The 24923-nt window shown below is 35.5% G+C and overlaps 1 pseudogene; it reads left to right on the top strand.

Annotated features, from left to right (window-relative positions):
• The first annotated feature begins 745 nt into the window (after positions 1 to 745).
• LOC116634834 lies at positions 746 to 907 on the top strand (annotated as a pseudogene).
• The last annotated feature ends 24016 nt before the right edge of the window (positions 908 to 24923 follow it).

Here is a 24923-nt window from a genome sequence, read left to right as displayed (position 1 = left end):
AATTCTTTCTTTATATAAAATCATACACAAATATGTGATCATTTTAACTTTTTAATGATTGTTGCCTAATAACATGTTTTAAATTTTTCCTGCTAATGCGTGGGATTCTGCTAATGGTTTTCCTATATTATACAAGCTTGTTTTTTAAAATAAACACAAACCTAAAAGGTCACAGTAGGTAATTATTTCAATGTGATATATTCTGTTTTAGTTTTCATCAAAATATTCATAAAGAAAGTTGAATTATATAATTTTTTTTACCTTTTTGACTTTTAGTACTAAAGCTAAATATATTTCATAATGTGAAAGGGATAGTAACATATTTCACTTTTCTATTTTTTCAAGTCCATGTAATATAAGGAACATTTATTCCATGACAGGTTTTGGAGAAAAGTCTTTAGGAAATCAAGTTGAGATAATAATTTTAGAGATAATTCAATTTCTTATTAATGCATCAGTTTGGTAATTTGATATTCTTTTTTTTAAAAAAGCTTTTATTTATTTATTTGAGAGCAGAACCTGAGGTGGGGCTTGATCCCAGGACCCTGAGATCATGCTGAGTCAAAGGCAAATGCTCAACTGAGTGAGCCACCCAGGCACCCTGGTAATTTAATATTCTTTAAAGGATCTGTTCTATCTGTAAAATTGTCACATTTATTAGCCTAATTTTTTAATAAGAAGAATAGCCTTTGCCTTTCCTTAATGACTGGTTGGCACACCCATCTAACATGCTATAGCATTTAATAGCTTTGTACAGTGGCAGTATCTTAGCCAATGAGGTTTATCCGAGATGCGATTATTGCTAATTGAAAACTTTTCCCATGCTATTGTGTTTAAGAACACAGACTCCCCAAGACAGACCTCTTCCACTTATTATGGTCAGTTAGTTTAGTATTAAACCTTGTTAAAGTATTAAATCTTAAAATGGGGACAATGATGATAATAGTACTTTTATTGCAAAGTTACTGTGAAGATTAAATGAGCTAGTATATTGAGAGCACTTAAAAATGCTTTGTGTGTAGAAAGTGTTAGGGATTTCTTTATCCCCTGATTGTTTAATAAGCACCTCAAACTTAAGAGGTCCAACACAGAATTCTGATCTCTACTGATCCCCAAATCTGCTCCTTCTTCTATAATCTCCTGCTAAGTAAAAAAATACATTTTCACAAAGTTACTTAGTCTAAAAAACTACTGGCTATCATTCATTCCTCTTTCCATCATCTCTAACATCTAATTCTTCAGCACATCTTATCATCTGTCAATTTAAATATCTTCTAAGTTGGAGAGCTTCTCACTACTTCTATCATTGCTGTCCAAGTCTACAGCACTATCTCCTTGACTATTGCCATGGACTCTTAGATGATCTCTCTGGCCCTACTCATATTCCACTTCATTCTGTTCTCTGCACAGCAGCCCCCATCTCCTCCTTAAAAGACAAATCAGATCAAATTACCTCCCTGCTAATAATTGCTTGGGTCTTCCAATAAAAATTAGAATAAAATCCAAATTCTTTATCCCGACTTTAAAAGGCTGCATACACTGGCCCCCGTTTCTTCCCAACCTCGTTCCCTGTCAGGTCCTGCATGTTCCACGCACAGGGTCTTTTTACCAATGGGTGTCTTCAAAACATGCTAAACTGTTTTTTATCGTGGAAGTGTTAAGATGTGAGGGGAGAGGAAGTATTCTATCGTTCTATGAATAGGTCTCAGTCTTTTGGTGAGCCTGTGCTCCTGGACTTTGAACTTCACCTATGCTTCTCATTTTTCTTTTCTCCCCTTAGGTGGGAGAGGATAGCTGGAGGGAGCTGGAGTTGTGTGTATCCCTTTCCCAACATGGAAGATTGGAGGGAGCTGCATTGGGTATTTTCCTTCTCCCATGTAGAAGGCTATCGCTGACTAGAGTTGGGTATTTCTCTTCCCCTAGATAGGTCAGGCTCTGATAAAACCCCAGCAGATTAGGCTGTGGTAAAATAGTTTTTCCAGAGGGATTGCCTTGTCAAGAAGAAAACAGGGCCGTGGCATATTTCAAAATGGTTCTTTCCCCCTTTTTCTGCTGGAAGCATGAGGGGATTTTTCTCTGATATTCACTGTGAGGACCTGGTATTACTCCTGGAGGTAAAATTAACAAAAATGTGGGAACCCTCTGGTGACTGGGTACTCCTGATTTTTTAACTCTCAGACTCATCCACACTGAGCCTCCAGCAATTTGTCAATTACATTTCAATTTTTCCTATCCTGGCACCATTCCTGGGGAGGTTTCTGCCCTCGTAAATTGAGAGTCTCCATCTGTCTCTTCAACTTTGGGAGCAGCAATTTGCCCTATGATCTCATTTCTTGGACAGATCTACGTTGTTGGTTTTTCAGTTTGTTCAGCTTTCGACTGGTTAAGATGAGTGGCAACTTCTGTGCCCCGTACATGCTGGACTGGAAACTGGAATCCCTCTTCATTGGATATGTGTAGAGGTAGCTTTTTCCAAATTTGAATTTCTTTTAAGTTCTTTGTACAACTTATAAACTGAGAGAAAGAGTTGTAGTAAAAAACAATGTTATTAATCATTGAAAATACAAAAGCATTAAAGGATTGGACTGAGTTGGTATTTAACTCCAGCTGTAGAAATATTGGGCACACGGAGGATCTTCTAAAGGAGATTTAAATTCATATATTTGAGAAGTGGACTTGCAAAATATTACAATGATATTTACATAGCACTTATCACTGGTTTAAGTGAGATGTTTATTGAACATAAAATCAGGCTATTTGTAATCCCAGTAATATGGATAAAGAAACCTGGACATAGGAAAAATTTAATAACCATCCAAGGTCATTCTCTGATCACCTGCTGTATACTATAATAAATCTGAACATCTGAACATTAATATTCTTGTTTCTTTCATGAAAATCGATTCAGAAATATACCTTTCTTAATTGCTTCCCCAGAGGATTTATCTGCTACTGACAGGTACAAGATGAATTAGGGCACATGGAGGTAAAGTTTAAGTATCTCACACCTCAGGCATGCTTCTCACCTATTTCATAAACACAGCCACCATTGGAAACCCCCCAACTACCAGATTCATCAACATATTCCTTCAGGGGATGCAAAGAAAGGTGTGGAATACATGGCTAAATTCTATAATTAAGGGCAAATTATTATTTCACAAAATGTAATTTGAATGAATAAATATATATATCTATTTATATCAATAACCATGTCTAAAATATCACATTAAGACAGTTCCTAAATGAGGGCAAAGATCCAAAGCATTTTGAGAGCCTGGTAGGTCTCCTATAGGGTTATAAAGGAGAAACAGGGCCCATAAGTAGCATTTCTCAATGATGGTTAGCAACAACAACAACAAAGATAAATACACACACTTGAGCCTCCTTTGGCTGCTAAAGGTTTTATTTAATTCAGTCCGTTTATCATGAAAATAGAGTCAGTTCACAACACGGGGCAGAGAAGAGGTGTTGGAAAGAATCCTTTCGACTTTTGCCAAAATAATGAAGCTACCACTGCGACAAGTATGATTCCTTACTCTAAAAGGCTTGTTTTACACATCATTAGATATTTTCTGATAGTTATTGGAGACATTGATAGTGAAAATGACGTGGGAGAATATGCAAAGAACCTAGATAGTATAGTGGAAGGATAAATCAATATCTCAAAATCTATAGTTTAATATAAGAATATCTGACTTTAAAAGGACAGACATAACTTCATACTATTTTAAAGCACTCATCTCCTTTATTGTAACTGCATTTGCATCAATGTCTGTCTCCCTCCATGGGCCTTTCTAATGGCTTGGATCAAGGTGTTTTTATCTTTGACCCCTCAATTTCCAATATAAGTTGTTTGCCCTCCAATTTGTAACCACAAAAATGTACTAAATGAGTAAATGAAGGAACACCTGCATCTGTAAGTCGAAGAAGTATTTTTTCTCCTTTCTCTGGTGAATATTATTTAACATTTCTGAATAGTTTTTGAAATATTTTACTCTTTTATCTAATATAGAGCAGAGTTGACACCATTACTTAGAAACATCATAAGTAGTTGATAAAATAAAATATAACTGCTTAAATTATTTTAGATGATTAGGATATGATAGGAAGAAAGCATTGGTATTATAGAAAAGGGAACAAAATGTTGAGACTTGATATTGAAGTTGCTTTTTTTTCCCAAGCACAGTTAGACAAATCCATGAATTTACCATTGCTTTCGACTCTCAAGGAAATACAAATTAGTTAAGGATAATAAAACCAACATTCAGCTTCATGTTTGTGGGTTGAGTTGCTACATGGAATCAGAATGTATTTTCTGTGGCATAATATTTTTATAGTGAAGCAGCCAAAATACCACAAATGCATAGCACGAGCTGCAAGTGTTCTGGCCCTTCCAGGCATTTCTGTGGCTTGGCGTTGATAAATGTAGGTGAGATATAGGTTGCGATTAGGATCAAATTACAACAAACACGGAGTTTTCCAAAAATATAAGAGTTGCTAAAATAGCTTCCCTATTACCTTGGGAGAGGATGCCTGTCCATCAACAAGCTGAGACTTCAGAGCACGTTCTCACAATTGGATCTTTTGAGCCCAGTCAAAATAAAAGCAATTTATAAAAGACCTTTCCCTCACATTTCCACAAGAGCCCTGTGTGGCAAGCACTAATATATAGTGGGACTTGCTTTTCCCCTTCCTTCTTGTTTCTTAATTGGGTATTTTTGCCTGTTATTGAATTAAAAGAATTGGGTGATCCCTTAATTTCAGAAATGATCAAAAAGTACTAAGACCAGGTGTGTGTATTTATTCTATAGAACATTACATCATTGGCCCACCCAATAATCATGTTTATCACTTATGTGATTTCCTAATGTATAGGTCATCATTTATAAGCATGCAATCTGTCCATGGGTTTTTTTTCTTTTTCTTTGTATTTTTTCCCATCATTTTCTCCCTAATTTGGTTACATCAGGTAACGACATAATGTAGCTTGGAAAACACAGTGTGTGGCACAAATGAGATGCATAGTACCTTGTGGTTACTAATAAGATATCTAAACATAAGATACTTCTTAAGATTAAAGAAAAATAGAGCCTCTGAGTTTTTTATATACTCATGTGATTTTGATTTGCTTTTCTGGTATAATAAATGAGAAGTATATTCTATAGTTCTCCGATATTACTATAGCTGCACACTAGATTTTCAGCTATTCTTTGTGATTGATAGTCTAACATGAAATCTGTGTTTTGAAATAATGTGGCTTTTCTGAAGTTGATATGTTTTAACATTCGCCATTTCTCATATGAGTCAATTTCTCAGTATTCTGAGAATATATCTTGATAAGTATTTATTCGGGTTTTGACATAGCAACTAAGACTCTTGTTTCATTTCAAACAATGAACCAAGTATTCTGGGGTCCATACATTTGGATCATAGAAAGTTAAACTGTGCTATACTTAGTTCTACTTTTAAGAAAAACATTTTAAAATGGTGCTGAAAATGATACTAAAACTTTTAGATTATTCTCACAGAATGAAGTCCTCAACACATCATCAATCATTTTCTTTTGTTTCCCGTCTCTATGATGTCCCTTCATACCACTTTCATTGAACTCCCTGTGGATATTCTGACCTTAAGACAACTGCCACCATTCTTCTAGTTACACAAAAAGACATTTATTACAGTCAGATCAATGCAAAACTGATGCAGTTAAGCCATTTTCTAATTAGCTCCCTTTGCAATTAATCGCTGATGAATGCTTTCCACTAATTCAAAGGTTCCAACCAACTATTGTTTTGTTCTTTTGTTTTTATTTTGACAAGGACAAACTGAATTTCTCACTGCCCAGGAATACACTTGGAACCATCACAATTATTTATATTTGCACTGGTAAATATTTCAGCCCTCCAGAACATTTAGTAGTAAAGGACCTCTCATGTTGGAAACAATAGAAAGACAGTTACCACATAGTCTCATTTCAGGCTTTGTATTGAATATTTCCATTAACAATGTAAAAAATGGTATAAGTTGATTGTAATCAAATTGAAAATGTGAATCAAATGGAACAGGATAGATATTGGGCAATGAAACAGCTTTCTAACTTCCACACCACTTATGTGGCCCTATGAAGTCTGATGGACTCTTAATGATTCATTGCCTCCAGATATTGGAACCAAACACTTGGGTCCTGAAGTTAGGAAAGAATCTGGGTAGCTCAGACATAGTTTTGACAATGCCAAAACAAGCTTGGAAAGGGACACAGTTTAACCAAGGATTTGGCAGCATAAAAACCCAACAAATATGTTAATTGATGTTTGTTTTAATATTGAATATAGTCAAATCCTTTTTATGTAAAACCAACCCATTAAAGAAGACACCCTCTGAAGGAGAACAGTTGAGCAACAGAGGTCAAAATGTCAACTGAGCCATTCTTTGTTAGAAGTCACAAAAAGAGGCTGAAACTTTTTGATGAGGGTTCAAAATGAGATGGAAGGGAGAAGTGTATGAAAACTATGCTTCCCTTTAGATTGTATATGTCAGCATTAGTTAAGATTTGTAGGGTAAGAAAAATTTTCCTCATCAAATGTTGGTGCTCAAAGGCTGTAAAACAAATGTATTAGCCAAACATCTGCAAAAGGCCTTTAAAAGATTAAAATATTAACATTTTATTTTCACAATGAGGATCCATATAGCTGTGAAATGTTATGCACATTTTTGGTTTTGGGAATTCGTCTGAATTGAAATGTAGTCTAAATGAACCTTGTTTTCTCTTAAAACTTTCTCTGGGTTATAATTACCAACATGTTGTGAGATACATAAATTCAGTTGATAAAACCATGGCAGGTATAGGCACCCTGTTAATTCCTAAACATATCCATTATATTGAAAACAAACAAAAAAATACATTATGCTTGATACATGACTGGCTATAGCTCATTCTATCTTTAAGTTCTACCAATCAATGCCTCCTGATAAAACAAGGTAAAAGCTATATATCAGAAAACACACATCAAGGCTGATAGCACTTTCATTTAACCAGGAATGAGGTGGAACATAATTATGATGATAATAATAATAACCATGTATGGAGAACCCACTGAATACCTGGCTCACAATATGGCAATCTGGATATTCTCTTCTATTTAATTACTAAACAAATCTTAAGGCCAGTATTATCATTCTCATCTTATAGATAAGGAAATTTGTTAAATAGCCTGTCCAAAAATAATGACAAAATTAATGTGAAGCCAAAACCCAGATCCAGATCTGACTGTACTAAAAGCCTATGGACTTTTCACTCAGCAATCCTGCCTAAAAAAATAATAATAAAGTGAAACACCAGGGTTAAAGAGAGAATATGATATCTCTGGTTGAGCCCATGTTGTGATTTCATGCTTTGGGGTCATATTCTCCCATTCCAATCCCACTCCAAACACAGCAGTTATAAAAAAGCAATCTCAAGGAAAACAATTAAATAATAGAACCAAATTAAAGAAAATTCAGACAGAGATCTCTGTGGACCTGAAGTGGAAGAGAAACTACCAAGGACTAGTGGGTATGTGTGTTTGTACGTGGGAGTGGGGGTAGCATAGGAATGATGGTCAAATTTTTGTGCTCAAATCTATTCCCTGCCTTTCTTCTGTCTATATTGCAGGTAGCCACATTTCCTAAGCTCTCTTGACAGCTGGCTTTGGCAAGGTTGGCCAATGAGAAGCAATAACAAGGAACTGGAGAATAGGAAAAAAGGAAAAGCTAGGGTATCTGGCCTCCTATCTCTGCCTCACTGGCATCTGGCAGTGACTATGTCTCTCTAACGGTTCATGGTCTTGCCAGACCCATTCCTTCCATGGTCCCAGCTAGCCCCCATCCCAGGCTGGTTCTGGTTTCTGTTGAGTGGCAAGGGTGGCTAGTCTCTGATAATAGCAGATACAACGATATAAGACATGGTGCTGGAGCAGATATCCCAGGATGGAGGAGGCACTCAGAGGAAGAAACTGTTAAGAAGTGGATAAACACAGAGAGAGAGACAGATAGACAGAGAGAGGGAAAAGGAGAGAGAAATAACCCAACCAGATTAGAATCAAAACTAAAATTTCAAACTAATTAGAACTAAATAACCCTAAGAAAGGCTGCCTGAAATTTCAGGATGTTAATACACTATAGATAAAATGGTGAGAAAATAGAACAATCTCAAAAAAGACTATTATAAATTGACAAAACTAAGATCATTAAAGAGATAAATAACAAGATTAACTAAAAAGAGAAAATTATAGGAAAAGAATAAGATTGTGAAACTAGACCTGATGGTTATGAAAAATAAGAATTGGTAGAAATAATAGATATCATATGCCTCATTCCCCAAAATCTTGAAATATCAGAATTATTAAATACATATTATAAACAAAGGTAATGACTATGTTTTGTGACTATGCCACTCCAGTGGGTAAATGCAAACAAATTTAGCATACTATAATTTCTCTCCTTCTGATATTATCATACAGTGGGTGAATACATTAGGACACTGAGAACAACCAACTCATATTGGTGGTCTCTCCTATTTAACCAAACCAAATGTGGTGTGAGTACATTTTTCAGATTTTAAATGGCCATGGGTGACATATCATGGTTTTTGCTTTGAAACATGTGCAAGTGGAAATCAACTCAGCTATGTTTTAAAGTTGCCAACCTTTGAGGATTTACTGTTTATTTATTCATATACTGTAGAGGATGATAGATCTATCTATCATCTATCAATCTATCTATCTATCTATCTATCTATCTATCTATCTATCATCTATCTATCTATCATCTATCTATCTATCTATTTATTTATGCTTAAAGGCAGTCCTGGAACTGTCTAATGATACTAATGTGGTCAGCCTCTGTGCCCAGAGGCTTAACTATCTATTTACACAAGAGTCCTGGTTTGCATCCTCAATTTTCACAATAAATGTATCAGCTCTATCATTTACTTCACTTTTGTAAATAAATTGCATTTCTATGGATAAACAATACAGAATGCCTGGATTGCAAGCCTGTGTCAGAGAATAAATATTCAAATATTTCTTGTCCTATATTTATCAAAAACCTTATTGAAAGAAAACATATTTATGGAAGAAAACATCAAAGAGAAATAATTCTCTAGTCTAACTGGTTTACTTAGTTCACCCTACACCATTGTAAAGCCTAAACCCCAGAGTACATTATCATAGCTCCCTACAGACCTATTTTTACTGAATTGTACATTGGTGTTGTACTCTAGACCTGTACTGAGGGCTGCTGTAAGAAAAATAAAATGAAAACCTCTTTGATTAGGGTAGGCTAAACTACTTTAACAAACAGATCCAAACATCTATAAGTGTCTCAAACACAGCAGAAGCTTATTTCTCATTCATCTAATAGTCCAAAATGGGTGCTCCTGGTAGGTGCACAATTTTCATCCATGCCATGATTTGGGAATATTTTGTGGCTCTGTCATGCCCTAGTTCTTCATCATCATGGGCATCCAACAGGTAGAAGATGTTGGAGAGCCTGGTTAAAAGCCTTAGCCAAAAAATAGCACTCATATTCTTATGCTTACTTTCCATTGGTGGGAATTAGATGAACAGTCATTCATCATTGCAAGGAGTGCAGGGATATGTGGTTCCTAGCTAGGCAGCATCTTCCTACTGATGATTCTATATTTTGGAAAAGCAGGATAGAATTTGGTGGACAAATGTACACTCTCTGCCATACTGTTACCTGTTCTAATCACAGCAATGTGTAGAGGACATTGATCATGACTTAAAAAAAATAAATGTGTGAAATTTCTTTCAAAATAAGCCAGAGTAAGCTTTTCTTTACTTAAGAAACTGATATACTTTTCCTTTTGAATGATATAAATATATGTAAATGATCATGATTTTGTTGGTTGTTTGTTCAATTACTATTTCCTTAATTTTCTGTTTGCTTTGATGTAAGGGAAGCTTAAATCAAATTTTGGTTAAAATTTAATAACTGTGCAGGATCTTATGATTTGCATAGAAGAAAAATAAAATTCGTGTATTTATTATATAGGTAATATATGAAATGGTAAAGCACTCAAAAGGACAAAATGGTGTCAACATTTGAGCACCTCTTCCCAGAGCCAACGACTTTTATAAGGTTCTTTAGGACACTTCCAGAGCTATTTCCTGCATCTATAATCACATGCAGTTTTTTTTTTTTTTTCATTTTCCTAAAACTTGTGGTTTCCTCTGTCTAAACACTCACATCTTACATGTTTCTTGTTAATTTTATTCGTAATTATTTTCTCTTTCATTGCTGTTTTAAGTGGGGTCATGGGGCTTTTTCTCTATTACATATTTTAATTGTTTATTATATGATAGGTGAATTCTACTAGTTTTCAGCTGAGCCTCAGGTTTTACAAGTATACAGTGCTATCAAATCTTCTATAATAATTATAATTTTACTCTGACCTTAACACTTCTATTCCTATTCTCTTATTTAATTAAGTTAGCTAGTACTTCTAGAAAAATCTTAAATTGTTAGCATATGATAGCATATTTGTCTTGTCCCAACATAACTGGGAAAGTTTCTGAGAGTTCCCCTTTTAGCATTTCTCTATCGGATTAAGATTTTTTTCCTTTTTATGGTAGAATTTATTTACTTTATATGCAGTAATTTTTAATTCATTTTTAGTGCTATTTGCTATCAGTTTTGATTACAAAAGTGATGCTAAGTTGATTAAACAATTCAGAAATTTAGTTTCTTTTTCTACGCTCTAGAGCACTCAAATAAATTAGAGTTTTCTGCTCCATACACTAAGAAATAATTTGGCCTAACACTTTAGGGTAGAGAGGGTAGTTAAACAATATAAATTCTTTCTTAGCTTTTATGACAAGTGAACTATTTATTTTTGGGGCGGGGTTGTTTTGAAAATATATTTTTTCCTAGAAAATCTCCCATTTTATCAAGGTTTGTGAAGTTATTTGAATAAAGTTAATTAACATCATGTGGTCCTTTTAGACTTCTCCCAATCTATAGTTATTTCCCCATTCTCAATTCTTATTTATGTTATTTGTGCTTTCTCCTCTTGTTTCTCCTTGATAAGGTTATTGCTTACTCAATTTTTAAATAACTTGTTCTTGGATTTATTCAGTAGTTCTATATTTTTCCACTTTCTAATTTATTAATTTTTGCTTTTCTGTTACTATTATATTCCTTCTACTTTTCTTAGAATTATCTTGTTGCTGGGGCACCTGAGTGGCTCAGTCAGTTAAGCCTCTGACTCCTGATTTCAGCCCAGGTCATGGTCTCAGGGTCAGGAGATTGAGCCCCGTGTGGGGTTTCACGTTGAGTGTGGAGCCTGCTTAAGATTCTCTCTCTCCCTCTCCCCATGCCCCTCCACACTTGCATGCTCTCTCTCTCTCAAAAAAAAAAATATATTTTTTCTTGCTTTTAATTTCTTTATTTACCCATAGTTTTTTCTATTGACACTTTTTCATTGTTACAAAGAGAAAGGTGTTGAGGATATAAAAGAAAGGCCATGCATACAAGGGAACACAACACGGGATCACTTTAGATTTCAGGAAGCAGTGAGCATCTATCTGATGGGTCTTTGGGGAAATTGGAAAAGGGGAAAACCAATAAAGAGAAAGACCAACTTAGAGACAAAAAGAGAGGCTAAGAAATGGAACATCTTCCTGAAACCACAGTAGAGAGGCTAAACCAGGTCTTCATTTCCTTTTCACGGATCATAAAATCTCGCCCTCTGCTTGCTCTGGAATTCCTGCTCTCGCTCCACCTCCATCTGTGTCTCCTCCGCTGCTGGCTTCAAACGCTGGACCTTCCTCTTCCTGGCATCTGCCACCTTCTCAGCTGCCTGCTTCTCGGCTTGCAGGAGCTGCGGGCTACCCTGGGACTGGCCATTTCTGTCGTTATGGCTGATGCTGTTTCAGATGCTGTTTTTAATTTTTATTATTGAAGTGTAATTGACATACATTGCATGTAATTGTATACATACATACATACGTTGACATACATAGCAATGTGTGTCAATTACAGTTTTAGGTGTACAACATATTGATTCGACAATTCTATGCATGATGAAGTGTTCACCATGGTAAGTGTAGTTGACCATACCAAGTTATTACAATATTATTGATATTTGTTATTCCTTTCTACCTCCCTAAGATACTCACTTCGTTTTTTTTTTTTTAATTATTTCTTCTTTATTACTATAAAGGCTGAGAATTTTCCAAAGTTTAGCTATACTTCATAGGTTCTGATATAAGTGCTTTCATGTCATTTTCTAGGTATTTTTCATTTTGGTTTTGATTTTTCTCTTGCTCAAAAAAGGTTTTGGTTGGGGTGCCTGGGTGACTCAGTCAGTTAAGCACCTGCCTTTGGCTTAGGTCATGATCTCAGGGTCCTAGGATCGAGCCCCGCATCGGGCTCCCTGCTCAGCGGGGAGTCTGCCTCTCCTTCTCCATCTGAATCCCACCCCCTCCCCCAGTGGCGGCTCATGCTCTCTCAGGCACACCCTCTCTCTCTCAAATAAATAAATAAAATCTAAACAAAAAAAAAGGGTTTTGTTTGTTTTTATTTGTAAGTGGAAGCATTTGTCACTTTCCAATTTAGTTATTATTTCTGTTTGTGTTACATTGTGATCAGAGAATGTTGCCTGTATTATTTCTCCTATTTTGCATGTATTGAGATATTTTTAAAATCCTACATATAATTAAATCCTGTAAATGGTCACTGTACTTGTAATAAAGGCATATAGTTTGTTTCCAAGGACATCCAGAGTTTGTCATGTCAGCATTATCTTATCCCTTGCTTTGTTTTATTTAGGGCTTCAGTATCCTTAAAAATCTTTCTCTAATAAACGCATCAAGGACTAAGAGGAATGAATAAAAATAAGGTATCAATGTTGTCTGTGTATTTTCGTATGTGTTTGAGTTTGTTTTTGCTTTAAGAATGTCAGTGCTATGTTTTTGGCAAAAAGATATTCACAGATGTCATATTTTCACTGCAGAGTGCTCTCTGTCATCATTAAGGACTCTTCTAAGTTTCATTTAGTGTTTGTGTGCCAATTTCAACCATGTCTGACATAATGATATGTGTTCTTGTATTATATTTTCATTTGTTTGGTATGTTCTTTTCTATCATTTAATTTTCGATCTTTCTGAGTCACATTGTGTAAAATAAATCTCTTGTTTTTGCTGGTTTTGCTTTGTGATCCAATTTGAGAATGCTTTTCTCTTAATTGACTCTAGTTCCTTTGCATTTGTTAATATGAATTTTATATTTATTCTTAGCTGTGTCATCATACTTTATATTCTGTTTTCTGCCTTATAATATATTTTAAACTTCCCAATGTTTTATTAGTTGTATTTTCTTTGGCTCTGGTATGTTTTTGGGTACATTGTGAAATATATACATATTTATGTACATGTATCCATTTATAAATTTCTCTGTTAAATAAAAAAATTTACATTGCTCATATCACAGGTGGTCAGAGGAGCAATTCTATAATAGAAATAACACTCAAATAAGACTCAAAAGACCTGGCTTCTTATTCTGGTCCTTCTTGTACTAGCCAGAATACTTTAAGGATATTATTAAGTTTCTCTATAATGTCAAGATAATATTTCTCTTATGGTAAAATTCTTGAAAAGATAAAGTATTTTAAAATGTACTTTCAGAATTACCAGCTCTGTCTCTATTTTTTTTTTATATATATTTCTCAAATAATCACCCAAAACAACAAAATGAAAAGTCAAAACCTTAACCTTGACATTGCAAGTGAATCTGATTTGGAAATCTTCATATACACAAGTTCAGAAACACAAACATTCTGTAACCCCATTGAATTTTATCAGATTAGTGACCTTCTGCAATGATTTTGACATTTGCCCATTCAGAAGTCACCCTGACTGTGCATGTAATCTGCATAAATGCTTCTGGTGATTTTTAAGTACAACTGACAGAGGCACCTGATGATCACCATGATGAGAACACATTATTGAGTCTGTTATGCAATGGCAGCAGGTGCCTTTAGACCTGGCAAGAAATAGGGTGGGAGGTCCTCAGTCATTTAGAATCAGTCATGAGGCTGCAGGAGGAGGCTGCAGGTATCACAACATGAAAATAAAATAGCAAATGTTCTTCACACAATCAAGAAAGGAGAAGATGGGCCAGAGTGTGAAATGTAATGTGAGCTTAGCTGGTGTCTGGGCTAGTACGTCATCCTTCTGTCCTTTGTTGTGCCTCAAAATAGAAAACAAAGGCCACCGGCACGTCCTGTGCAACAAGCTAAATCTACATTAATTTACAATCTCAGTTCCCTTGGCACCTAGGAACCTCATGGGCATAAATCATCTCTGTAATGTTACTGTAAATAACAGCCCACTGGGCTGTTGTTGATTCATTAACTTCTCACTGTTTCTAACAACACTCCATTTCATGACACAGGGGACCTCCACAGGCATAAAGAAAAAGGTTATAAGTATCTTTAAGCACACCTCACTGTACATTAAATGTTAGGCAGGGCTGTTCTTTCAGATATTATAACTTTTAGAGGTAAATTAAACTACTTGGCTATAATAACTGGAAAAGTTATTGTATCTCTAAATTAATATGTGTACAAGGAAAACATATATCTTGGAAAACACAAGATACTTCTATTGTATTAAAAATTGAAATTCTAGGGCACCTGAGTGGCTCAGTCGTTGGGCGTCTGCCTTCGGTTCAGGTCGTGGTCCCAGGGTCCTGGGATCGAGCCCCGCATCAGGCTCCCTCTCCCACCTCCCTGCTTGTGTTCCCTCTCTCACTGTGTCTCTCTCTGTCAAATAAATAAATAAAATCTTTAAAAAAAAATTGAAATTCTACTCAAGCATAGAAAGAAGGTAGCAATTATTTAGTGCCTTCTAAGTGCACAGACTTGCACAGTATGTGTTAATGTTCTTATTTTAGAAGTGAGAAAACTGAGGAACAGAAAGTCTAAGTATGTTTCCTATAGCCATTTAGCTCAGGAACTGCAAATACAGGAATCAAGCCATGGTGTGTCTGACTCCAAAGCCCTCCCTTTCCTTTTTTCCAGTATATCACACTATTTCCTCTAGGGCATATTATAGAAGAGGTACCCACCTATACAATGTAGGGTACTTAAAACAGATAATGCAGGGTCTCTAATACTAATTATCTTTAAAGTTAACAGAGTTCACAAGTACCTACAAGACAAAATATGAAGAGAGGTTTAAGATAGTAGTAAGAGACTGAAATAAAATCAGTATCAAATCTAACTTACAAAATTCAGAAAAGAGTTCATGACAAAGATGACATGTCAAGTAGTTTTTAAAGGATTGGAAGAAATTGTAAAGAAAACTGCATCATTAAGCATATCTTATAAACTGCATGAAGTTGGATGTGCTCTTTACTTTCTTTTGTAGATACATGGCCATTTTACCCAGTGTGTTTTGTGAAAGAAGTCTTTGGCAAATAAGAAATTATTGCAAGTAAGATTCATTATGTCTACACTGAAAACATACCTGGGAAAATTTTGGAGGCTTTTTTTAAAATGAGTTTATCATATTTGTATATTAGTCAAATTTAAAGTAACGAACCTGTTCTCATTTATAAAAGAACACACCAAGAAAGGTTTCAACAAACCACCGACCACGAAGAAGAATTTAGCAGAAACTATGTCAATTAAAGTTCTAAGGTGTATATTACAATGTGTATATATTTAACACCTGGAAAGCTTGTTGACCTATGTTCTTGGGAAATTGCAGCTGCCGTCTAAAATTCAGCTGTGTTGAGGTTCTGGGGTTAAGACTGGACTCCAAAGACCCCAACAACCTGGGTAATCTTTAGGACAGTGGGCCAAATTCTTACACACAACTGCCACTGACATCAGGGAAAGGAATCAGACTTCAGCGGAAGGTGACCTTGAGTGATTTGGAGCAGCACTTGTCCCCAAATCCACTATTAAATTCATTTAAAGTGAACTTAGCCCCCGGAAGAATGCAAAGTCATGTTTCAGCATCATGAATAAATAATATTCTGCATCTGTAGGAACCCCACCACAATAACATGGGTTAGTGGAAGTACTGCCATCTGGTTGGATTACTTCTCACGACAGGAACCACAGTACTCTCCAAAGAAGTCTAGAGCATGGTGAGATACTTGTTACGGAATAATTTCTTCTATTTAATTTTTTTTTAAAAAATCATAATTTCCTAGTTGCTTTAGGTTTAGGCTAAACCAAATTTTAACTTTTTCCAGGGTAGCTTTGTTTTTTGTTTAGTTTTGTCATTTATGTTCCTCATGTGTTACTTGCCTTTATAAATATCTTTTCATTTTTGTAGCAATGTCATTGCCTCTTTCTTAACTGCAAAAGAAGATGTACAGATTTTCAATGGGACAGGAAAACAGTACTTACTGCTTGTTTCTTTGTCTCCCTACTTCTGTCACTTTCATATATCTAGAAGCTGAACACAGTGGCAGCTGAAAACAGCATTTAATGTTTTAAAGCACACTGGGCAGGTGAAGTGCATTTCTGTAGGAATCAGGAAGCTCCATAAATAACGGTCTATGAACAGTAGATGTGCAACGGAAGTTCCTCACCAAGTTCACATCTACAAGCATCCTGTTTCCTTTGGGTACCTCAACTCTTGCTCTTCTCTCCTTACTCCAAATGCTCCAGACAAACAGAACTGCTTTCAGTTCCTATCAGTCATTTCCATTCTCACCTTTAATCCTTTTTATGTGCCTTTACTCGACACCACCTATTTCAAATGGCTAACTCTACTAACCATTCAGATTTCAGTCTAACCATCATCCTCCTGTTCCCTGCTCCTCTCCCCCATTCCCCACAAGAGGCTCAGTTACAAGCCCTTTGTACTACTATACCTTACATGTCATCCTTCTTCAGCATTTACAATTGCCTACTTCTCTGAATCTCACCTCTTCATGTAAGCTCACTGAGAGGGGCACCTTTTGTTGGTCTTGTTCACAATTACACATCTCATAGTGTTTGGCATATATCAGGCATTCAATATTTATTAAATGAATAAATGAGTGAGTGAGTGAATGAACAAATGACTTTCATGCAGTACCTATATGAGGTATGGCAAGGTATATTGGCTAACTTCATATATAATGATTGATATTCCTCAAATCTATTGTTACTGTGGAAAGCAGACAAATAATATACAACAATATCACAACTTTTAAACAAGCCAGATAATTGATAAGCAAATTGGGTCTGGGTGGAATTACCTATACAGGCAGGATTTTTAAAATTAGCCTTCTTGATATTTCTAAATTTATCCAATTATTCTAAAGTGCATCTGGTCTAGTCTTTCTTAAGTTATTAAACATTCCAGAGTAGTTCAACAGGAGATTAAGTCCAATAAACATGTGTACTGACTCTTTACCCTGGCCTACAGTGCTGGATAGAAAAGTGACAGCTTCAGGACCTCACACCTGAGATAGTATTCTTTTTCAATACTCACCTGTAACTACGCCTACCCAGAATGTTTATGACTGCTTCTCGTTGATAGAGTTATGTCAGGCATCTAGCCATATAGATCACTTTTAAAAGCTCCAGTGCACTCCTGGCTAAATACTGATGGATTGGATGAGACGTCTTTAACCTTTACCATTCTTTCTACTTTCTGACATCTGTGAATGACACATTCAGAAATTTAATGCAATTTTAACTCTCAGACTGGAATGTAGAATATTTTGGGATCTTGGGGCTAGGGAAAGGGAAGAAAAAGATGTTGGAATAAAAAAAAAAAAAAAAAAAAAAGACTGTGAATGGAAAGGGACCAGGACGGCAGGGGAGTAAGGTTGTCACATATAATGAAGATTTAGTGCTTCAGCAATAAATCTAATTCAGCTAGAAGAGCATGCTGCCAAAACACTGTGCAAGAAATACCCTCAAGGTATCCAAAGGGTCTCTTTAAATCCTGTTCACTTCACATTGCATATTTGAACACAGACAGTTGGAGTTCAGAGAGCACACATCTGGGTCACTGTGCAAATCCCTATTCTCCTTTAAAAAAAAAAAAATACATATGCACTCCACCTACACTAGACTTACTCTACTGTGGAGTCTGCCAAGGAAAACTATTCCATTTTGAAATACAAAAGCCAAAACACAAAGTGGAACCAACCCACATGGAGTCATGCTCTGCTACTTTATGTATCCAAAGAAAGAAAAATATTCAAGGCACAAATTCTCAGATTACTACTCCCACAACCACTGTACCTAAGATTTTTTTTTAAATTACCATTGTCCTCTTCAATGAGGACCAGAAATCTTCAAGAAATCATGAGCTTTAATATGCAATATTCAGCATCATCTACTTCTCTGGCACTTAATGTAGCATTAAGCTCTCTATCATAGCTTGACATATATGCTATTTGTACATTATTCTTAGGTTCATCCTGATGATGTAAGGAGAAGGGCTTTGTAAACTTTAAAAATGCTACCTCTACAAAAGGGAAAGGCTATATGATTATAAGTTGCTTTCCTCTCATCTTTATTTTATACCTGATACTTTAATATAAGAAAGCAAATATGCATGATTATCTCATTTTAAAATTCTCAAGCCCAATTCTGTATATATAAGTTGCTGTATGGAAATAGATCTTCTAATCTTGAACTAAAACATATCCTATGCACTTCTCAAAAGTATTCAATTAAAGAAAAAATGGTATATAAGTAGGTGTTTGCTAAGAGAATTTCACAATTATTATACTAACAGAGAAAACCAAGCTAAAGCAAATCAACTGTTGTTCCTAGTAGGGGTGATCTAGGGTATAAATTACTTTTTGTGTGTTTTTTTTTTATTTAAATTCAAGTTAGTTAACATATAGTTTAGTATTGGTTTTGGAGTAGAATTTAGTGATTGATCACTTACATATAACACTCAGTGCTCATCAAAACAAGTGCCCTCCTTAATGTCTATCACCCATTTAGCCCATCCCCCCATCCACCTCCCCTCCAGCAACCCTCAGTTTGTTCCCTATAGTTAATAGTCTCTTATGGCTTGCCTTCCTCTCTGTTTTTACTTATTTTATTTTTCCTTCCCTGTTTCTTTTGTTTCTTAAATTCCACATATGAGTGAAATCAATGGTATTTTTCTTTCTCTGACTGACTTATTTCACTCTAGTTGCAAATGACAAGAATTCATTCTTTTGATGGCTGAATTCATTTATAAGTTCTAACAGTTTTTGATAGAGTCTTTAGAGTTTTTAATGTATAATATCATGTCATCTGCAAATAGTGACAGTTTTACTTCTTTCTTTCCAATCCAGATGCCTTTTATTTCTTTTTCTTGCCTAATTGCTCTGGCAAGGACTTCCAGTACTATGTTGAATAAAAGTGGCAAGAGTGGCATCCTTGTCTTATTCCTGATCTTAGAGGAAATATTTTCAGCTTGTCATCATTAAGTATGATGTTAGCTGTGGGTTTGTTATATATGGCTTCTATTATGTTGAGGTATGCTCCTTTTATACCCACTTTGTGGAGAGTTTTTATCAAAAATGGATGTTGAATTTTATCAAATGCTTTTTCTGCATCTACTGAGGTGATAATATGATTTTAATATTTCATTGTGTTAACATAGTGTATCATGTTAATTGATTTGCAGATGTTGAATCATCCTTGCATCCCTGGAATAAATCCCACTTGAACATGGTATATGATCTTTTTAATGTATTTTTGAATTTGGTTTGCTAATATTTTGTTGAGAATTTTTGCATCTATATTCACCAGGTATATTGGCCTGTTACTTTTTTGTGTGTGGTGTCTTTGTCTGGTTTTGGTATCAGCCTAATTGTGGCCTCCTAAAAATTGTTTGGGAGCTTTCCCTTCTTCTCAATATTTTGGAAGAGTTTGAGAAGGATAGATATTAAAAACTTCTTTTAATGTTTGGTAGAATTCATCAGTGAAGGCTTCTGGTCTTGGACTTTTGTTTGTTCTGAGGTTTTTGATTACTGATTCAATCTCCTTACTAATAATTGGTCTATTCAGATTTTACTGTCTTTGAAGATTTTAAATTTCCAGAAATTTATCCATTTCTTCTAGGTTGTCCAATTTATTGGCATATAATTGTTAATAGTAGTCTCTTATGATCATGTATATTTCTTTGGCATTTTTTTTTTTTTAAGATTTTATTCATTTATTTGACAGAGAGAGAGAGAGCACAAGTAGGCAGAGCGGCAGGCAGAGGGAGAGGGACAACCAGGCTCTCCACTGAGCAGGGAGCCCAATGCGGGGCTCGATCCCAGGACCCCGGGATCATGACCCGAGCCGAAGGCAGCCACCTAACGGACTGAGCCACCCAGGCGCCCCTGCCATTATTTTTCATTTCTGATTTTATTTACTTGATCTCTTTTTCTCTTGGTCAGTCTAGCTAAAGGTTGGTCAATTTTGTTTATCTTTTTGAAGAACCAGCTCTTAGTTTTATTGATCTTCTCTATTATCTTTTTAATCTCTATTTCATTTATTTCTGCTCCAATGTTTATTTTCTTTTTTCTATTAACTTTGGACTTTGTTTGTTTTTCTTATTTTAGTTTCAATAGGTGTGAATTTAAATTGTTTATTTGAGAATTCTTTTGTTCTTGAGGTAAGCCTATATTGCTATGAATTCCCCTTTTAAAACCACTTTTGCTGCATCCCATAGATTTTGGTATGTCATATTTCTGTTTTCATTTGTCTATAGGTATTTTTTTAATTTCTCCTTTGATTTTTTTCTATGACTCTGTAGTTTTTCAGTAACATGTTGCTTAATTGGAAAACTTGTTATCTCTCCTTCATGTATTTGTAGTTTTTCCAGTTTTCTTCTTGTTATTGATTCCTAGTTTCATACCATTGTGGAGAGAAAAGATGCTTGATATGATTTCAATAATCTTTAATTTATTGAGACTTGTTTTGTGTGATCTGTTCCATGTGCATTTGAGAAAAATGTGTATTTTGCTGTTTTTGAATAGAATGTTCTGTATATATTAAGTCCATCTGGGCTAATGTGTCATTTAAGGCCAATTTTTTCTCATTGATTTTCTGTCTGGATGACCTATTGATCTAAGTAGGGTGTTAAAATTCCCTACTATTATTATATTACTATCAATTTTTCCCTTTAGATATCATAATATTTGCTTTTATATTTTGGTGCCCCTATGTTGGGTGCATATATATTTATAAATGTTATGTTTTTGTTGGATTGACTCTTCTATCATTACACAGTGCCCCTCTTTGTCTTTTATTACAATCTTTGTTTTAACATCTATTTTGTCTTACATAAGTATAACTCTGTCAGCTTTCTCTTTGTTTCAATTTACATGAAATATCTTTTTCCATTCCTTCACTTCCAGTCTGTGTGTGCCCTTATTTCTGAAGTGAGTCTCTTGTAAGCAGCATATAGATATGTCTTTTTTTTTTTAAATCCATTCAGCCATTCTATGTCTTTAATTGGATTATTTGGTCCATTTACATTTAAAGTAATTATTGATAGATATGTACTTATGGCCATTTTGTTGTTTTCTGGCTGTTTTGGTAGTTCTCTGTTCCTTTTGTCTGTTTCTCTCTTTCATTTTGGTTTGATGAATTCCTTTAGTGTTATGTTTAGATTCTTTAGATTCTATTTTAAGTTAATAGCAACTTAACTTTAAACACATTCCAAAACTCTACATATTTATTTCCTCACCCCCATTTTATATTTCTGATGTCACTTTTTACATCTTTTATTTTATGTACCCTTTAACTAATTATTTTAATTTTAGTTAATTTTACTACTTTTTTCTTTTAAACTTCTTAGTAGCTTTATAAGTGATTGATCCACTACCTTTACTATATATTTACATTTTCCAATGAGATTTTTTACTTTTGCATGTTTTCTTGATATTAATTAATGCCATTTCTTTTCAGCTTAAAAAAATCCCTTTAATATTTCTTGTAAGACCACTTTAGTAGTGAGGCGCTCCTTTAGCTTTTGCTTAATTGGAAAACTTGTTATCTCTCCTTCAAATCTGAATGATAATCTTGCCAGGTAGAGTATTCTTGCTGCACCTGCCCCCCCCCCCCCCACCAACCCACCTAGGTCAGCACAGAGCCCAGACATGCCCCCATTGTTGGGAAGTGTCAAGACTTGTCAGTGATCCAAAGGGGAGATTCTTATTTAGCACCTAGATTCAGAATGATTGGAAGTCAGATCCTCAAGCAGCAGTGTTTAAAGTATGTAAATATATTTAGTCTCATGGTCCACAATCATAATCCCTGCTCGCCTCTAGACCAGAAGAGTTGAAGGTATCCCCTGGAGAACTGTTGCAAAAAATTGGAGCTCTTTTCTAGTAAGTGTCATCAATCTGTATTGAGGCCAAGGAAGTATACAAGGATGGTGTGTCCCTGCTTGTTTTCCAGGAGCACATCCCTAGGTTTTAGATATGTGGGAAATCTGAACCCTGTTCCTCAGGCCAAAGCTCCAGGCTAAGTAAATAGGTCTTTTTCATAAGAAAACTTGGGTTGTGTTTTAGTCTGATATTTTTGCAGTGCCCTGGGAGTGGTAGCTTGCCAAGAGCTGTCTTTCTAATACTTTTTAGTACTTAGCTCTAGAATGCCAGCCCTCTTGGCAACCAGAGCCAAGCAATCAAGAGGTGTCCCCTGTGTTGATCATGTACTCCCACTGGCTTTAGCAAGGCAGCTGAGACATGTTCACCAGCTTCAAAAGGGCACCAAGAAAATGTCTTTTCTGTGCATGTCCATGGGCTTTAGCAATTCAGTAGGAGAATGCCTTATGTGCGCATGTATGCCAGGTTTAGGCTGGAAATGGAAGAATGTCAATGACTGCTTGCACTTGCCAGCCCCAGCCAGGGGCCCAAGGAGTTTTGCAACCACCCATTCTCACGGACTTAGCTAGGGAGTGGAAGAACCTCATGACCATTTGCACTTGTCCACCCAAACCAGGGAGCAGAGAAACATTGCAACCACCCATGCTCTCTGGTCTCAGCAAGTGCCACCACTGCTCACCTCTGCCCATCCCAGCACGGCAGTGGAAGGCACTGTGTCCAAGCTTGCCCACTTGCCTTAACAAACTATGTGGAGAATGTAAAAATGGCATCCACCAGTGACTCTATCTCCAGGGAACATCTCCAATGTCCACCACCCCTTTAGTCAATGCCCCCTGATCAGCAAAAGAATCACTTTCCAGGCACTTTTCAAAGTGCTGTTTTTTCTGGGTCTTGGGGTGAGTAAGACCACACATGAATCTTCCAAGAAGAGAATTCCAGTTTCCTATACCACTTTGGGACCCCTGGACATCAGTCCCATTGATCTTCCAATGACAATCTGGCAGCTCATCTTTTTGGATGAGCATAACAGGCAGATTCCTGTGGCCAGGGTGCCTGATCTGGGGTATTCAACTTTCACTCCACCAGGAGAAGTACCTATTGGTGAAATCCCTCTCTATTGTGTATTGCTACATGGTGATTGGGATTTTTTGTGAGACCATGTCTCTGCTTCTCTTACCCATCACAATGTGGCCCTTTTAGCCTTTGTTGTGTAGGGCAGTTCATCTAGTTTTCAGATCTTTTTCAGAGGGAAATGATCTACATGTAGCTTTGAATTTGATGTCTGTTAGAGGAGGTGAGTTCAGAATCTTCCTCTATCAACAAATTGGCCCCCCCTTCCCATTGGGCACTTTTAATATCTCCATGTAAAATATGAAAGAACTGAGTTAGAGTCAAAATTTTAGCCTTGGCCTATACAGGGTCCAGAACACTTCTAATTTTATCAACTATGAATTTCTAAAAGGAATCCAAATTTTAAAAAAATCAGAAAGCATATTCAAAATCTTGCTTAGTTCAATCAAAATAAAATTCACTATGGAAAACATTGTGCTTCTACTACTCCTCTAACAAATAGTACTATGGTTAATTAACAAGTATCATATCTACAGTTGGTAAAATACAAAAATAATCAACATACAATTTCTCATTCTTGAAAGAGAATTCAAGTCCCGTATATATTCCAGTCTCATATATTCTTTAAGCTTCTTGTGCCCTAGTTTTCAATTAACTCCAAAATAACTAAAAATTTTCCTTAGCTATAACAGAGATCTATGAGCCAAAAATTCTCTGAAATCACACAGATTCCTTAATTGTACCAATAGAAATTCATATTCAGTAGTTTTGGATGGCACTAGAATATTCTTTTTTTTTTTTTTTTAACTCCCCAGCTTTTATCTTATGTAACAATCTGGTATCAATGAGGGGAACTGCATCTGGAAACTCCTGAAGTAGAACATTTCATCACCAACCATGCTGATGAACTAGGTGTTATATTTATAGTGCAAATAAATCTAACATCAACAATTTACAGATAGCATTTTATGGTGGATTAGTTTATGGAAAATGTGTGATAAAGCAAATCTTATTTTAATGTGATAAATGTTGGGATTATTGTTATATTCTGGATCTTCCATCCAGTATTAACCAAATTGACCACAAACACCACACTGACTCAACTACAAAGTATTTATCTTTATGCTGTAAAAAATACTTTCTGTCCTACTTTTAGTTATTTTACTAGTAATCAATAAAACATAACAGGCATTGATAAACACATAAATGAATCAAGGTAATATATAAAATAAAATTGGACAGGCTTTAAATAACTAAACAGAGAATTTGGACTTAAATATAACTATCAAAGTTTCAGTTCAGTTTTAGAGAGGAAATAGATATGATTGAACTTGTATTTTAGAAGAGCACTCAAGAGGCAATTGTGGAGAATGGACTTGAGGGGAAAAAGATTAGCAGCAAAAGAAACAATTAATAAGTAATAGGTGATGAGAGTCAAAAGTCATAGCAGTGGGGATAAAGAGGCAAAGAATAATAATAACTGCATTTAAATAATGCTTACTGTGGGGGCA

This window comes from Phoca vitulina, unplaced genomic scaffold (genome assembly GCF_004348235.1).
Source record: "Phoca vitulina isolate PV1807 unplaced genomic scaffold, GSC_HSeal_1.0 scaffold9, whole genome shotgun sequence".
Lineage (NCBI taxonomy): Eukaryota > Metazoa > Chordata > Mammalia > Carnivora > Phocidae > Phoca > Phoca vitulina.
The sequence above is the reverse complement of the archived record's forward strand: the minus strand, read 5'-3'. Positions and strand labels throughout refer to the sequence as shown.